This window comes from Capra hircus, chromosome 3 (assembly GCF_001704415.2).
Source record: "Capra hircus breed San Clemente chromosome 3, ASM170441v1, whole genome shotgun sequence".
NCBI classification, from domain to species: domain Eukaryota; kingdom Metazoa; phylum Chordata; class Mammalia; order Artiodactyla; family Bovidae; genus Capra; species Capra hircus.
The window spans coordinates 62,742,392-62,760,887 of NC_030810.1; the positions used below are offsets into that span (position 1 = coordinate 62,742,392).

Here is an 18,496-nt window from a genome sequence, read left to right on the forward strand (position 1 = left end):
GGATGAGGAACATTTGTCCAATGGTGGAGTTTCTGAATCGGGACAAGGAAGAAGGGCTTGCCTGTGAAAGGTATGGGTAAGCTGGTATATTTTAGATGTTTATTTTGAGGGACCCTTCAAGGGACTGAGTAATTAGAATGCCAAGTTGAGAGAGGATATAGAGTTTTTTTCTCATTGTTTTCTGATGTAGGTTAGCTAAAACATTAACAATACTGGGAGACCTCTTGTATGTTATTCAAGGTAGATGAACGGCAGTCATAGTCATTTAAGTCTAGCAGGACCTCAGAAATCACCTAATTCAGAACCTTTGTTTTCCAGATCAGAAAACAGAGCCACGGATAGATCCAGTAACTTGATCAAGGTTAGCACAAGCTCTCCGAGTGTTTTGCCAACCTCTACTGTGTGTACCTGGTGGGGATGGGGGTGGGGGTGGTGGTAGGGGCAGGGGTGAGGGTGGGGAGACAGCATTCCAGTAAGTCTGTGAATCTTTCCAATTGCAAGCCATACAAAATATGTATGTAGAATACTCCCCTGGCAGATTTCAATCTACATGAATTAACTTGAAGATTTAAATGAAGATTTTAAAATGTTTTGATTATAATCATTACCCAGCCCTCCCAAGTGTTTAGGTGTGAACGCTCTGGAGACAGATTTTCTGTTCTCTTAGAGGTGCTAGGGTCTGTGCAGTTCTAGACCACCGCTGATAAAACAGAATGGGTGGACTGATAGGATCCAGATGCTGGGAGGCCGCTCCTGGTAAGTGTCACCAACTTGCCTCAACTAGGCATCCTAGCTGTTTGTAGCAGATCACCTTTGGCAGCTGAAGTCTATACTTTTCAGTGATGGTCCCATCTTATGACAACTGTCCACAAAACCAAGGTGGGCCAGCACTGAACCTCCTTGGTGCTGCCTTAATGCTCCAAACCTCAGAACCCCAAAGACAGCTCGATGAATGAGCCCACACCCTTTGAGCTTAATGGGACGGCTCTCACCACTCCACAAGGATGGCTTTGAAAAGTAGTAGTAACGGTAGTTGCTCAGTTGTGTCTGACTCTTTTTGACAGCATGGACAGTGGCCCACAAGGCTTCTCTGCCCATGGAGTTCTCCAGGCAAGAAAACCAGAGTGGGTTGCCACGCCCTCCTCCAGGGGATCTTCCTGACCCAGGGATTGAACCTGAGTCTCCTGCATTGCAGACAGATTCTTTACTATTTGAGCCCCCAAGGAGGACTACTATTTATTTATTGAACAGTTATTGTGTACAGAGCTCAAGCCCTGTTATCTTATTTCCTCTCAATATCAGCAATGCAAGGTAGGGATAATGGCTCCCTGATACAGAGATGAGGAAAGCAGAGGTCAGCCAAGGCTTAGTAACTCACCCACTTAACTCACACAGCTTGTAAGCGGCAGAGCTGGTCAAATCGTTGACTCTTGGACTCTAAAACCTTTGCTTCCTGGGTCAGAGTCCCTGCTGGTAAAGCAGCACCCATACACTGCAGTCCCAGATTTCAAGTTATTGTCAGAAACCCTCTTAATTCTAGTGTGTTTGGAATCCTGTCTTCTGAAACTTCATGTCTGTCAAGCATACATACGACGTCCTTCGATTTCTCTGCAAATTTTTACCACATAAAATCATATGCACTTCCATAGCAACATTACAACACAAACATGGTGTAATCTTTGTCCACTGCAGTACACAGCTTGAAAAGTTTTTTTTATTAGAAAAAAAATTACATCTGTATACAGTTGAACTGAACCCCATGGCAACAAATACAAACATAAACGAGGGCTCTTCTCTTTAAGCATTTTCTTCTTTTCTTTGCAGGCAAGAGTTTGAGAACATCAGAAACTGGGTTGTACCACTTGTGACTAAGCAGAGCCCCAGTTCGGTGACCGAGGAGCCGCCGGGGCGACGCGGGCCTCCTGCAGGACAATGGCCCCTGCCCGCTGTGCGCGCGCGCGCGCGCGCCACTCCCGGCCCGGGAGCCCGGCCGCCGGCGCTTGACGCGCTCGGAGCCGCGGAGGCCGCGACCCCGGCCTCTTGGAACCCGAGAGCGGCTAGCAAGACGAGCCGGGTCAGGTCCCCGGGGGAGGCCGGGCGCCACCCGACCCGCAGGAACGCGGGTGGCCGTAAGGGAGGGACCGGGGATGCGGGCACATCCTTCTGTTGCCGCTCTGCCTCTGCAACCCCTGGCGTGGCGCCGGCCGGTCCCATTCATCCTCCCCACGAACCTCCAAAGCGGTGCTGCCATGAGCCACGTTCACAAACGAAATCCTCCAGCCTCACGGACGATATGAACTTGCCCAAGCCGCCTCGGCTGGGAAGGTGGAGTGAAGGGATTTGAATACAGGACTTTTCTTCTTCTTGTTTTACTTTATTTCGCTCGGCTCCCGATTCCTAGGGCGCCAAGGAAGGTAATTCGCGCCGCTTCGCGCCGGCTGCCGTGATGCTTCCCGGAGCAGTCCTGGGTGCGCCTTCTGGGGAGCGCTGGGGCGGAGGCATCGGCTGCGCTGAGTGATGCAGGTAAAGGCGGGTTTGTTGAGGTCCCTGCTCCTCTCCCCTGATTTTCCCTTCTCCCAGAGCCCCAGCTGTTTAAGACTTTCTATGTCTTGACAAATGGAGACACTACCGAAATGAAGACAATCCCAAACAAACTAGGCAACTGGGGTTTATGCGGTGATTTGTTCTCGTTTCCATAGGGAAAGGCCCAGCACGCACCAGCTGATGGGGGATGGGGGTGGCTGTCACTGAGTAAATGTTATTCTTTGTGTTTCATTTTCTTGACCCGGAGAGACTTATTATGAGCAGGTGCTAAAACCTGAATGTCCTTGGCTGCTTCCTCACTGAGCTTGTGCTGAGGTATCCAGTTGACTGCTGAGGGGGTGGGAGGGGTGGAGGTGGGTGGGTTGAAGAACATCCAAGTGATGATAACAAGAAAACCTCCCATTTCTGAAATACTTGCTAGGTGCCAGGCACTCTGAGAAGCCCTTTATAGCATTTCATCCTGACAAAACAGGGGAGGCAGATAATACTGTTTATTCTTATTTGACTCATGAGAGATCCAGAGCTCTCAGAGGTAGTCTGTTTTGCCCCAGATCCTGCAGTGGCGCAGTGGGTTCTGCCCAGGGCTTCAGACTCCAGAGCCTGTCCAGCAGTGATTTCCCTATAGAGGAGGGTGTTGGTTGGTTGGTTAGTGGCACAGTGGTGTCTGACTCCTTTTCGAGTCAGACATATATAGCCCTCCAGGCTCCTCTGTCCATGGGATTTCCCAGGCAGAATACTGGAATGGGTTGCCATTTCTTTCTCCAGGGGATCTTCCCAGCCCAGGGATGGAACCAGTGTTTCCTGCTTTGGCAGGCAGGAGAGAGTGACCTAGGGAAGCCACTAGGGAAGCCCCAGAAGGGGCTGAGTGTGTGCTCAATCGTGTCTCCTATGCCACCTGAGAAGACACCCATAAGACTGTGCCTGGAGAGACACAGACTCTCAGGTGGTCTTGAACCAGCTTTAGGATATGGTGGCGGAGGAGGAGGAGAGGAGTGGGAACACCCCTGCTTCTTGTTCAGATCCAAAGAGGGGATCCAAAGTTCAGTCAGGAAGGTTCTTTATTTAATCAATTGTTTTTTGTTTTCAGAACTAAAGTGGAAATGACCCAGTGAGGAAGGAAAGTGAGCACCGCCTGCCCTGGCCACACAATTAAAACATATACGCCGGCCAAAGGTGCATCACTCCTCCGCCCATCTCTTCAGAGTGAGAAAGGCTCTTTTTGACCTGGAAGCCTATTAAAGCATTCCACTTGGGGAATTCTCTGCCCCTGCTGAAGGGACACTGTGAGAAAATCTTGTTCTTTAGAATGCAGCCACACAAAGGGTTTTGTGCAAATACCGAGTCATGATTCTATAAATGCAAAGAAGAATTAGGGATGGTATGTGAACAAAAGCTGGACAGAGGATGCACGCCCAGATGCTGTCTTGGCCAGGTTGCAGTTTGAATGATCTAATGTTTTCTGGCTCCTTGCTTTGCTTTTCGAATTTGGTTTGAATATTTGCATTGCTGTATTATTTTCCCGGTACAATTGCTGTTGTCTGTACACAGTTAGGTCATTTTCATAGTTGGGTGAGGAGACACTTCAGACCTGAGATGAGCTGCAGCTGTTAGCTGATTCCCTCCTGGGGTGTGTAATTAGATTCCCATCTTGTTGGTCCCAAAGACACCTCTTGCACACAACATCTGAAAGTTTTAATGTAAGCCATTTAGCCAAGTGGAAAGAAACCATGGCATCCCTTTGTAATGGTGGCTAAGCACATCTTGTCTCTGTAAGTTTCGGGTTAATTTGCTGGTCTAGTCATCCTGCTCTTTGTGCTGAACCTAACCTTGCATTTCTATGCTCCAGACAGGAGAAAAGGCCTGTTTCCTGGCAGCCTGTGGCTTCTTGGTTTGTGGCAGGTCTGCTGAAGACCTGGACAAGGCAGGAGAAAAGGAAATTAACAGGATGAGGAGGAAGGACCAGCTGCCTCCAGAAGTGCACACGGAAATTCATTTAGATGCTTCGATCAGTACAGAGGCTGGACTTTGAACTAGGACTTTGAAGAGTGAGAGAAAGGGGATCCCAAAGGAAAGGAGGCTTATTTGGCAGGTGAAAGCTGATCAGGGCCATGTCCACAAAGTGCTCCACAATGCCTCACTGGTGTAAACTCTCACTGATACACACTGACTGATAGAGCTTTCTCAACTAAGTGGAGTTTGTGGCCCTTCAGTCAAGGCCAGGGCTAAAGTTTACGTCCATGCTACTTTGAACTAAGGTTGGGCTAAACAAATGGAAAGGACATCTATGATTATAATCACTAGGGAAGCCCCCTGACTCTTAACATGCTTCATAATCAGACTTGGCTGTGCCCAGCTGATTGAAAGGGCAGGACGGTCTCTCTGGCTCAGCCTTCTCATTGTTTTCTGCTTGCTTCCTCTTTGGTACCTTAGGTCTGAATCTGACAGTGGCCTTGTTACTCCTCTTTTCTTTTTTCCTTTTTATCCAGATCACTCGTTCACCATTCATTTACTAGCTATTTGATCCCCTTCTGTGTGTCAGACGTGTTAGATGCTGGAGTTACAAGTGAGCAAGGAGTCTTTGCTCTCATGGAGCCTGCAGTCTCATGAGGGACACCAACCATGAGTGTGAAAGGGAAACCCATATTCAGGTGCTGAGTGATGGCTGAAGGATGAGGCAGCCAACCCTGAGAGATGGGACACCTTATCTAAGCTCTCACAGATGGCTGATGACAAAGTTGAAACTAAAGAGATCATTTGGGAATAGAAACCTGGCCTCCTGCCATCATCTCCTTCCAAGGCACCACACTCACAGTCTTTTCCTCTAATTCTTTCTCATTGAGTTGCACATGCTTAGTACTTACCCTTTTCTCAAAACTGAGCTATTCCCATCTCAGTAGAATTCACTTTTGTCACTAAAGCTAGATGTCTGTCCTATCTCTAAGAATTGATGTGCTGTGCTTTGAGAACTAAACCCAATACAAACCTAAGTAACAAAGCTACTATCTAAAATATTGATTCAATACATGAATCCATCAAGGGATCAACCATTAATTAATACTAGGTTCTGTGAGGGCAGGACATGTCTTCATATACAGGATGGCCCCATCCCTAAAGGAATCTGTGGACAAGTTGATGGTACAGGGTTAAAGAAGGAAGAAAGTAGGCATTTATTGAGTATTTATTGTGTGGTATGCAGTGTGCTACCTGCTTGTCCTTACAGTATCTCAGATAATCGTCACAACAATCTAGGAGGTTGGAGTGACTTCTTAATGTATGGATGGAATGCCCTCCCCCAATCCCTGTCTGTTCAGGCACAATGTAGCATAATAGCTAAAAGCCTTGTAACAGGACTCAAACTTCTTGAATTCATATCCAGGCAGTGCTAACTACTTTTGGTATGACTGAGCAATACAGATTCTCTGTACTTCAGTTATTAAATTGGAATGATAAGAATGGTGCCAATTTTAGGCTTTGTTGTAAGGATAAGATACATGGGAAGTACTTGCCACAGTGTCTAGTACCGAGTAAGCACTAGATAAAAATTAGGAATTATTGTCATTATCCAGCTCCAATCCCTTTTCATCTGCAAAGCCTTCCCCCATCAGAATTGATCTCTTTTGCTTCTGTAGCCTGACATTACTGTGGGCATGCCTTAGCACATTCTTATGTGTACGTGGTTATCAGTGTCTGGCTCAGAAAACACATTTAATAAATGTCGATGGTTGGATGAATGGGTGTTTCTGTCTCCTAGATCTCTCTCCTATGCTCACAGAAGGAAGACAGTATTGTGTTTCTTGCTATAAGGCAGACAAAACACCCAGATGTTCTAAATAAAATACAACAAATATACTTTGAATGCATGGCTAAACTCTTGTGTAAATTAGGAAAATCCTCATGGACACACACACTCACACAAAGAGGGACTGGAATTCAGAGAGGTAAACTGCTACTGAAACTCTGCTGCTTTGAGAAATCTGACTATCTTGTGACTTTGGGGTTTGGTTTCAGGGACTTTATGGAGGACAGAAGACAAGGCATAGTGTCCTCAAAAGATGGTAAGCTGGAGTGAGATGTCTGCATAAAAGTGAGACTCACGAGGGTAGACTAAGGGAAGAAAAAACAAAACCCTATCTGCATGAAGAAAAACAAAAGAAATGTCTGTCTTGGCCTGTCATAAGATGTTAAAATCACAGACTTCCCCATCACAGATTTTGAGTTTAAATTTGTATTACCTGCATGGTCTGGGAACTATGGCTGAAAATTAGTTTCAGTTGGTCTCAGATTGGTAACATCCCAGAGCACCTGGCATCTTCACTGGAGGGATAGTCACTAAGGTCTCACTGGAGTCTAACAGATAAAGCCCCACTGAACATGAGATCACAATCTAAAATTACAAATCACACTAGGAAACAAGCTACCATGAGTGAAAACTAGTAGAAACCATAGAACTAGACATTATAACAGTTATCATATATGAAATATAAATTGCTTAAAATGTTTAAAGAAATAAAGGGGGAAACAAAGACATAAAAAAGAATAAATAAAATCTAAAAGATCAGGAAGAATTGAGAAAGAACCAAATACTACTTCGGGAAATAAAAAATACATAATTATTAAAGTTAGAAATATGGTGAATACATAAAAGTAGCATAGATACAGATAAAAGGAGAGTTAGGGAACTGGAAGACAGATCTGAAGAAATTGCTCAGGATACAGGAAAAAAAAGGGAGAGCTAGAGAGACAAAGAAATGTGAAACATAAGATGTTAAAGGAGTCAGGGAGAAAAAGAATATGAAAAAGGCAGCATTTAGATAAAATGGCTAAAGTTTCTAGAGTTCAGTCGCTCGGTCGTGTCCAACTCTTTGTGACCCCATGGACTGCAGCATGCCAGGCCTCCCTGTCCATCACCAACTCCCGGAGTTTACTTAAACTCATGTCCATTGAGTCAGTGATGCCATCCAACCATCTCATCCTCTGTTGTCCCCTTCTCCTCCCTCCTTCAATCTTTCCCAGCATCAGAGTCTTTTCAAATGAGTCAGTTCTTTGCATCAGGTGGCCAAAGTATTGGAGTTTCAGCTTCAACATCAGTCCTTCCAATGAAGGACTTTCAGAGTTAAGGGCAGGAAATAGGACTTGTTTAATTTTTGAATCTAAAGCACTTTGGCAAGGGCCTGACACATAGTAGATGTCTAGTAAATGTTGAGCTGAATTGACACATGTGCTGTGGAACTTGCTTGTCCTTTACTTCATACACCTATTTATTTTAAAAATATTCACTAAAGATACAGTTGTGAACAAAACAGACAAAATCCTTGTCTTCACAGAACTTATGTTCTGGATGAAGAAAACAAACACGTTGAGAAATTAATATTCAAGATACTTTAATACTGTAAGAAATGTTATGAAGAAAGTGAAAGGGTCATTTAATAGAGAGACTGGGAATAACTTCATTGACAAAGTGAGAGCTCAATGATAAGAAGTCAAGTGAAGACATTACAGACAAGTGAATGATACAGTGAGTGCAAAGGCCCTGAGTGAGAAATAACTTGGCATTTTTGAGGAAGAGAAAGAAGTCGACGTGTCTAGAGCTGACACAAAAAGTGGTATGAGGTGATCTGATGGGCAGGAGCAACAGCATTTTTCCCCCTTGAGAGCAGCACAAAGTCACTGGAGGGATTCAAGCATAGGAACATGTATTCTGCCACCCTGCACATTGGGTGGTGATAGATTGTAGGGGTAGCAAGAATAGATTAGGGATCCCAGTTAGTGATTTCAGTCATTCAGGCAAGAGATGACAGCAGCTTGGACTAGGATGATGGCCATGAGTATGGAGAAAAGTGGAGGGACTCAGACATATTTTGGAAGTAGAAACAGGGTATTTGGCTGGTGGCTCAGACGGTAAAGCGTCTGCCTACAATGCAGGAGACCCGGGTTCAATCCCTGGGTCGGGAAGATCTCCTGGAGAAGGAAATGGCAGCCCACTTCAGTATTCTTGACTGGAAAATCCCATGGATGGAGGAACCTGGTAGGCTACAGTCCATGGGGTTGCAAAGAGTCGGACACGACTGAGCGACTTCACTTTCTTTCACTTTCTTTTAAAAGGTGAAGGAAAGGGGAGGTGGGATTAAGTATGATTCTTACGTTTTTGGATTGAGCGGCTGGGTGAATAGCCATGCCATTTTCCAGACGGAGAAGAGTAGAAGAGTAGTACGTGGGTGGGAACATGAAACAGGAGTTCTTTTTTGTGCATGTTAAGCTTGAGATTCCTGTCAGATGTCTGAGCAGACAGCTGTAAATGAGAATATGGAGGAGCTCAGGAAAATGAGCCCCAAGCCAAGGAGTGTTCCTATTTTGCAGCGTATGTTTCCTTCGAGATCCTCCTATAGGGTAGGTATGGGTGGGGGTACGCATGGGGGACTGACCACTTTTAGCGACAGACTCTGTGGGAGCAGGGTCAATGGAACTCTGGAGTTTAGGAGACTCTTTTGGGCCCATTGCTTAACTCAGCATGGGAGCTTACAGTCTTCCAGGCCCATGTAACCCTGATGATTTTAATAGCTGCCGTAGTTTTAAGGCGATGTTATTTTTGAGGGATGTCAAAAGTCTGAGTTCAGAAACGACTCAGTGACAAACTCAGGCAGTTCTTGTGTGGGGAGGGGTGGAGAAGTCATCATGTCATCTGGCTCCCACCCACTCCCACCCACTAACTCAGAGCATTGTATCTCAGAGATCCAAGGGAGTCAAGTGTCAAGAATATGACGCATCAGAGATACAAAGGAAAAGGAGATCCCAGCATGAGTTAATGACCAAAGAATGTCTTAGCCCATTACATAAGCGAAAGTGAAACCTCTGAGGAACAAATAAACAAAGGGTATCATATTGATATAAAAATACAAGCTTACTCTGTGGTTGCTGACATACATCACTGTGGAAACAAACTCATGTCCGAAGTGACTATGGTTAAACTTGGAACCACATGACAGGAGCTTTAGGAAGTTTTGAAGTAATCAAGAATAACTTGAACAAAATAGCTTTCTTCCCCAAGCTTATGGCTTTGAGAGAAAGGACAAGGATTCCTCTCTGGAGAGGAGGGACCACAATGCAAGGGGACCAAGTGACTCAAGGTATGTTATTTCATATAAAAGAAAGAAACTACTGTCACCTCGGAAAACGACTGTAAGTTGACTGCCATCAGTTAGGATTCAGCTCTAAAATCCATGAGACTGTGGTAGGATTCTTTTCTTCTCAGCTATGCATACATTCAAGGTTGCTGAAAAATCTTTCTCCTTTCATTTCTTAGGAAAACCAAGACTGTTACTTTGATCCTATACCTTACCATGTCGCTCTGCCAACTAGGAAACTCAGAGTCAAACCAAGACCCACTCTTAACTTATGAGTGCAGAAAACTTTAGGTAAATGTAGCTTTAAGTCCACCTCATTATTGGATTAACTTTGTTTTTAACCCTTATTTTTCTTTCATTCCCCATTTTATGATTTTTTTTTTTAAACAGTGTGTTTCACATACCATGTGTTTTAGAATGAAGTAGAATACAAGAAAAAAATAAATAAACTTTCTGCCCAAACAAGGCAGCATGAGAAACAGGTACCTGGTGGTGTTACGATATCTCAATGAACAGAACAGGTTCTAATTGCTGTCTGTTAGACACCTACGTCAGTATCATTAAGTTCATTAGATAGACAGGAATCCTGTTGCAGCTATAACATGATGGCACATTAAACGTTCATGAACAAAAGAGGAGGTATTCAAGGTAAGATGGGCAGAGCCAATGAAAACAATCAGCTGTGCAATTCCAACTCTTTTAGGGTTGATTTCCACCCAGCCTGGGAAAGGCTTCCAGGAGGAGCTCCTTTGGCCTGCCTAGGTGGTTCTCTTACAGAAACTTGGTTGTATCCTAGGTACACTTAGTCCCTCAGCTTCCACCTACTGGGACAGACCAGACTGTTGTCCAGACCAATGGGTCAGAACCCACACTTGACCTCTGGAAAGGTTACTTTGCTTGTTATCTGATTATTTTATTTACATGTTAGCAGTTTTATTTCTGTTTTCTGTTTTTAGATAATTAAAAAATAATTTTTTAAATCCCAAGAGTAAGAGAAGGGCAATAAAAATTCAGATATACCAAAATATATAAAATATAAAATCAAACTTCCTTTCTTTTCCTCTCTTCTCCCCTTCCAATGCTCCCACCCATTTGTCAAATGTTAGTTCAGTTCAGTCGCTCAGTTGTGTCCGACTCTTTGTGACCCCATGAATTGCAGCATGCCAGGCCTCCCTGTCCATCACCAACTCCCGGAGTTCACTCAAACTCATGTCCATCAAGTCAGTGATGCCATCCAGCCATCTCATCCTCTGTCATCCCCTTCTCCTCCTGCCCCCAACCCCTCCCAGCAACAGAGTCTCTTCCAATGAGTCAACTCTTTGCATGAGGTGGCCAAAGTACTGGAGTTTCAGCCTTAGCATCATTCCTTCCAAAGAACACCCAAGACTGATCTCCTTTAGAATGGACTGGTTGGATGTCCTTGCACTCTAAGGGACTCTCAGGAGTCTTCTCCAACACCACAGTTCAAAAGCATCTAACTGCAGTGTGAACCCATCTGGATCTTTTCTGTACACATTCAGACATCTTTACATACACATACATGTGCTCATAAAGTCTGTGTATAGTGCTTTTTTCTTTAAAGAATTTTTCTCTTCACATTCTATAACTTGCTTTTTGCAGTCAGTAAAATATTGTGAACTACTGTTACATACATAGTAACCACATTCTTTATAATGGCTACTGAATGAATCATGAAACTATACCAAAATGTACTCAACCTATTAAGGAACATAGGTTGTTTCTAATATTATGATAGGACAGATTAATGCTGCATTGAGCAGTCTTATACTTGTATTACTCTTTTTATTTCTAAGAGTAGAACTGCTGGGTCAAAGGGTATGCATGTATTGAATTTTGATAGCCACTGCCAAACAGCCTTCCAGAAAGACTGACCAATTTGTACTTCTACTAACTATGAAAGAATGCCCTTTGTTCACATTCTCATCAACAATGGATATTGCCCGCTTTTTTTCCATTTTCTGTTTTTTTTTTTTTTTTTAAATTTTGGCAGAACTGATTGGCAAGAGCATGGTACTTATTTTAATTTGTATTTACCAGACCAATAGTAAGCTTGATCACTTTTAGTCTTTTACTATGGGTACAATGAAAGACGAAGTTGAAGGAGTGGTTTTAATGTATTTCTTTTAGATACAGATGACCAATCCAAAGTGTGATATGTTCAGCTACTGATCTCTAAGAGGGCTTCCTTGGTGGCTCAGATGGTAAAGAATCAGCCTGCAATGCAGGAGACCTCAGTTCGATCCCTGGGTTGGAAGATGCCCTGGAGAAGGGAATGGCAACCCACTCCAGTATTCTTGCTTGGAGAATCTCCATGGACAGAGGAGACTGGCAGGGTACAGTCCATAGGGTCACAAAGAGTCAGACATGACTAAGCTACTAAGCACAGCTTAAGAAGATCCACATTTGAATGTTACACATTTCCATGTTAGGAAAGTCAGTCATAATTGTACTCCCAAGGTCAAATTGCATATGATGTTTATTCTTGGCTTTACATAATGGCTTTGGCCCAGAAGATTAAAAGATGTCAGAACTATATTTTGATAGTTTTCCCTTGTGCCAACATTATCACACTAGCAGTTACAAACAACAGAAACAACTCTGACCAAATTATGGATAATAAGTTTATTCTGTAATGGTTGAGAGCCCACAATTGGGCTAATTAATGGGATGACTGGCCCCCAGTCAGACCTTGGTGGTCTCTTAGCAGGCATGGTATGGCTGGAAGGTCTCCTCCACACAGCAAATGTTTTAAATTTCTTGATCTCTGTGCTCAAGAATCTACTTCTAGGGAGAAAGCATCTATTGGTTTAACTTGGGCCTCAAGGGAAGGCAGGCTCTTAATTACAATCCCAATAGACTGAATCCAACAGGAAGAGATCCTTCTTCAAAAGAAAACTGGGGTGTTGTCAGGGAGTGAAGTGGATGCTAGTCAGCCAAAACCGAAACAGAACAAACAAAACCATCCTCTACACTAATCCTCCCAACTGCCATTTCTTCTCTTCCCCTTGTAAATCTTTCGGTGCCCGCAGTCTTCATAATCTTTCAGATAGCATAGCAAGCTGCTTATATTCAGAATGGGGACTCCATGGGAGAATAACAGAGACCATCTTACTCAACTTGCATTTTGTGCTATGCTTTCTTAAGTATTTTCTACTATTCCAGCCCTGGGATCAAAACACCAAAGTCAAGACTTCTCTTGTGGTCCAGTGGTTAAGAATCTGCCTTCTAATGCAGGGAATGAGGGTTCGATCCTTGGATGGGGAACCAGGATTCCACATGCCGCGGAGCTACTAAGCCTGCTCAATACAACTAGAGAGCCCAGGTGCAGTAACTACTGAAGTGCTCCAGAGCCTGTGCTCCACAACAGAGAAGCCCAAGCATCGCAACCAGAGAAAACCTGCACACCGAATGACGACATAGCGCAGCCCAAAGCAAAAAATACACTGGAGTCTTAGAATAAGAAAAATTTTCTGGAGAGGTTATAATATTGGCTTTCTCTCACTCTGCATTTTACTTGGTTATCCTTGAATACATAGACATTCTGTGCATTTATTTATTCATTCATTCATCCAACTACTACTTATAGAAAGCAATGTTGTGCTATACATTGTTCTAGGTGCTGAAGGAACAGCAAAGAAATGGAAAGACAAGGTCTCTGTCCTAGTAACAGATGATGCTGGAAGGAGGAAGCAAGGCTGGAATTTGGACTTGGGATTTTATCTGAAGAGCAATATAAAATACTTAAAGGTTTTGGACAGGTAAGAAATACAATCAGATTGTATTTTGGATACATTATTTTAATTTGCACTTTAAGTCTGTAGAGAATGGACTATGAGGAGATAAGAAGAGAAGCCAAGAGAGCAGTTTGAGGACCAGTGTAGTAGCTGGATGAGAAAAGATGTTAACTTGGACTAGTTTGGTGGCCAAAGAGAGAATGAGATGTGGACAGAGTAAAGAGATATTTAGAAAGCTGAATGAATAGGATCATGTAGCTGGTTGGAGTCTTAGGGAAAAGGAAAGGCGAAAAAGATAATTCTGATATTTCTGGTGTGAGCAACTGAATGAATAGAGATGACCCAGGGGAGCTGGTTAGGGGGAAGCGGAGAAAAGAATGAACTAGCCATGTGTTACACCGAGTACACGTGTGATTGTCATGTCAAGAAAGCAGTTAGGTCAGGTCTGAAGGTCAGAAGACAGATTCAGTGGTCACTAAACCAAGGAGTTAGAGGATGATGTCCAAGGAGAGGGTGTAGATTGAATAGATGGGTCACCAACATTGAACTCATATCTTACATAAAGGAACTCTGGAACAGTTAGCCTCGAGAACTGTCTATTTCCTGTGGAGCCCCACATCAGTTCTTTTCTGCTGCAGTTTTTCCAGTCTCCAGCACCAGCTGGCCCCTGCATGTAAGGAGGTTACTAACTCAAGCAACACTGCTGGTGGACCCATCATTTGGCCCAGATCGTAGAAGGATTCTCAACTAACTCTGTTCAGTACCATCTTGTTTGGAGGGAGACATGTTCCTCATCATGCCCACATCCTCACACAGACTGTAGAGGTAAGTCTCCCAGCTTTGGCTCAAGGGCTTACAGGTTTCTGGGGCCACTGGACACAGGGATACACAGGCTATGTGTATGGGATGGTGGGTCTACCCCTTGATGATATCCCAGCCCCGAGCCCTTTCTACTCTGTTCCTTGGTCTTCATGGCAAATCTGAGGATCCTCCTCCCTCCACCGTGTCCTCTCTGGTGCCACTTGCCCCTCTCCTGCCTCCTTTCCTCACACCAGCATGAGGATGTCCAGTCATTAACTATGGAAAGATCGTACACTCAGTGGATCCTTTGGGTCTTGGTTTCTGTTTCCATCTGCAGTGCCCTTAGGTATCAGGGAGAGAGAAGAAGGGAAGGGAAACACACAGGAAGCATGTCAATAGGCTGAGAACTCTGCCACACTTTCAGATGACAGCTCACCTACAGACAGATTGTTCAGGAATCAGCTAAGCGCTGGATTTCTTAATACTGCCAGGAGTAACTCAGAAGGCTGGGGATATGGCTGGAGAGATCAGACACCAAAGCTGTTGAAAACCACAGTTTTGGTAAATATATGCACAATTAAAAAAATGTATTTGCAAAAATCTAGCTGCCTCCAGTCCAGTCTTGCCTGTTAATCAAAGGATTTTTTCTTGAGCTCTGTGGCCCAGTCTCTGATCCCAGCTCTGACCGCTGCTGCCCATGCAGGTCTCAATGAATTTCTCTCAGAATCTCCAGACTGCCTTGGCTGATGACTTGTTCCTCTTGGGACAGATTTCACTCAAGCTGAGCAGCCTGGCCCCCAGCTGTGCGGGGCCCTCTCTCCGGTAAGAGGAAACGCTTTCAGCTTAGTCCATTAACACAAACATTCAAAAGCAAACATTCAAAAGCCACAGATCGTGTTCACATAAATAAAACAGGACTGAGAAAAGCTTCACCCCAAGAAACCAAAGGGGTGTTTTAAAAAACTGCCCCTGCCTTCCAAGTAGGCAGGCAGCAAAAGCCACAGTGATTCCAAAGCCTTGTGTGCTCCTTAGAGCTGGGTGGCTGCGGCCACAGGCCTTTGAAGAGGAAATGCCATCCCTGGGACAGGCAGAGAGCCAGCCCCCAAGTCCTGAAAGTACCAGAGAGAAGCTGAAAGCAGTGAAGGGGAAGGGGGAGCACAGCTGGGAAGTGAAAAATGGGAGGAAGGTGCAGGGAAAATAAAGGGGGAGGCTCTTCCCAACTGGGCTCCCCACACCCAGGCCAAAGAGTCAGTAGACAGAGCAACTCACTGTGCCCCTGAGACAGAGCTGGGTATGGAGAGGCCTGGGCGGCGGGCACAGCCCAGGGTGACTAAGGCTCCGCAGAGGGGTGTGTGTCCCTGCTGAGGGGTGGAGAGGGGTGGTGGTGTCTGGGCTGAGAGATGCCTTTACTTTGAAAGCTTCTGAGGAAATTAACTTTACAAGGTGCCTCCCTGTCTCCCAGAGTTATTAAAAGAAAGGAGGCAGCAAAGAAGAAATGGAAAAATGGTAACACCTCAGGAAGGGCTGAATGATCCCAACTGAAGGAAATGGGAGGCAGCTTAAGTGATGAATGTGCAACCTCCTCTCAGGGAGGAAGAACTGTGAGTGTGACCTTGTGTAAATGGGAAAACACACAACAAAACGGAAAACCCCCATACAAAGCACAACACTCAGTGTGGCCAAGGGCAAAACACACAGACACACATACACATGTCCTTTGAATATGCAGGATGAATGACTAATTAAATAGCCTAGGAACGTCCAGTAAAAGGTCTGTTGGTACTTCTGTCTCAATGGGGCAGCACTGAACGCTAAAGGAATGGAGCAAGGAGGAGAGGTGCTGTAAATCATGGGGTTCCGAGAAGGCGCAAGTCTTGGGAGCCTTTGAGTCCTAACAATGGGGCCCATAGATGGATATCTATCTGGACATCCGTTGCTCATTTGTTGATGAAGAGAAAAAAAGCACTAAATCTAATCACTCTTTAAAAAAAAAAAGGAAGCCAACTGAAGCCATTCATTTCACAGGAAGCCAGGTGTTTTCCTATGTGTTAAAAATCTGGGATTTAAAAATTTAAACCCCTCCTGCCTGACAATAATCCTCAGATCTGATGAGGCCACCTTCACCCAGCTTTGGCAAGCCCAGTCAGTGTTTGAAAGCATGATCCTTAGAAGCTTGTGCCTGCCCAGACACGTGTACCCACAACTGCCTTACATTCAGAATTGCATTTAGGTGGGCTATAGCAAATCCAGGGTTGGAAAAAATATACTGGGAGAGAAACAGCCTACCTTCCGCTCCTCTTCTTGCTCTTCACTCCTAAGCCCTCAGTCCCCTAAGACTCTGCAGGTGACACTTGGAATGAGTGGCCTTCTAGTGGCTGGGTATCTCTGTGTTTCCTTCCAGACGGTGGTGCTGCATTTGCCTGGTGGTGGAGGAAACATTTCCAGCTGGCGTCTGCTGGCTCCTTCATCAAAGCTGCTTCTGAACCTCTCATACTGCTCCTCCCAACATGCAAAGCCTTTGGGTGGTTAGGAGTTTTCTCCACCAAATTGTTGGAGTCCTGATGACAGTACTTCAAGACAGAAGCTGACTCACCCAGGTACACAAGGTCACGATGGACAGCTCCAGTCTCCATGGGCTAACTTTTATTTTCAACTCCTCTAATTATTTTGTGTGTGTTTTAAGAGAATTAGAAACAATCATAGCCACTTATATTAAGTGTTTACCATGTGCCAGATGCTTTATATGTATTACTCTATGTAATTCTTGGCCCGAGACAGGCACCGTGCTGTTTCCTGGGTTAACTGAGGCTCTGAGAGGCTGTGCAGCTTGTGAGAGGATACAGGACTAGAAAGTCAAAGAGTCAGCATTTGAACTCAGTTCTATTTAATTCACTAATGGGTTCCTTCAATCAGTATTCTGGACTGGCTCCAGGGGCCAAAGATAGGTTTATTTCTGCAACAGGGAAAAATTGGTAAGAAATCCCATGCTGAGCTAAACCTTTACCTAGTATAACTCAATGGTCTGCCTCTGGTGTTGACCAGCAGAAACATTAGACAGGCAAGGTTAGGATATCATATTAAAAAAGTTGAGCACCTCCCTAAGTATCTCCTAATCTCTCATTGATATATGCTAACTCCATTAATATTTTCAGTCTATATCAATCTTTTGGATACTAGTTTCTATGTTTATTATTTTCTACATTTACTATATTTTTGGGTACTCAATTACTTTTAAGTTTCAAGGGACACTCTCATACTCTGTTATTCCTAGATTTATTGGCTGATAGAAATCAAGACCAAAAGGAAAAAAATCTCAACAGGCTGAAATGACAGAATGAAAATGAGTGAGAACAAATGACAAGTCATGAACTGAGGTTCAGTTACTCAGCTAACTGACTGCAGAGGGATGGGGAACAAAGATGGACGTTGTTACTTCATGGTTAGCCGTGGATAAGGTGATCTTAGGTTGCCTGAATAGAAACACAGAGTCTAGGACAAAGCAGAGGACAGCTCTAGTTTAGTCTACACTGTATATATATTAAGTCATATTCTAGCCACACAGCTTTAATAGTGACAAAGGCATTTGGGTGTTAAATTAAGAAAAAAAAGTGAGAAAACCACATTTCATAAAGAGATCTGAGGTGTGTATTGAGGGAAAAGTGGAAGAGGGCAGGATTAAGTGTCTTGAAACATTTGAAGCCAGGGAACAGCTTCAGAGGGAAAAACTGGAACCAAGTGGAAAGAAATTTCAAGGGGCTGATTTTGGTTCAGTATATGGGATAATTTTTCTATCCAAACTTCCAAAACAGAATGTGCTGCCTTAAATGGTGATAAGCTTTCCATCCTCGGGATATGCAAAAAGAGGCTGGATGACCACTTGTGAGAGATGCTTTGGAGGAAATTCTGAAATTGGAAGTGGGCAAGGGCAATTTCGTGACCTCTAGGCTTCCTTCCAGTTATAAGATTCCCCATTTAATCTCTCTCATCCTTCATTCACCATCTGGGCAATCCCTAAAACATCCAGTAATCTCTCAAAGCTTCAATTTTCCCTTCAGTAAAAGGATTACATGAAACCTGTTAAATCACAAGTTTACTATGAAAATGCTAGTTATATTTTACTAGGATTCATAATTATATTTTAAAAAAATTTCATGAATCACATAAAAATCACCTTGCTTAAACCCCTGACGCATCTTTGGAGGTCCTAGAGTAGCTGATTCTATGGTCCTTTTGGTTCTAAGATCCTACAGTTCTGTGGTTTTGCAGAGACCTTAA

The 18,496-nt window shown here is 44.1% G+C and overlaps 1 long non-coding RNA gene across 2 annotated transcripts; it reads left to right on the plus strand.

Moving 5' to 3' along the window:
* LOC102188008 lies at nt 1,987-18,035 on the plus strand. Of its 2 annotated transcripts, XR_001295492.2 has the most exons (5): nt 1,987-2,523; nt 13,303-13,444; nt 14,059-14,245; nt 14,925-15,043; nt 16,623-18,035. It is a non-coding gene; the product is annotated as an uncharacterized LOC102188008 (long non-coding RNA). The 2 variants fall into 2 exon arrangements; XR_001295493.2 differs by lacking the exon at nt 14,925-15,043 and having other exon boundaries at nt 16,623-18,034.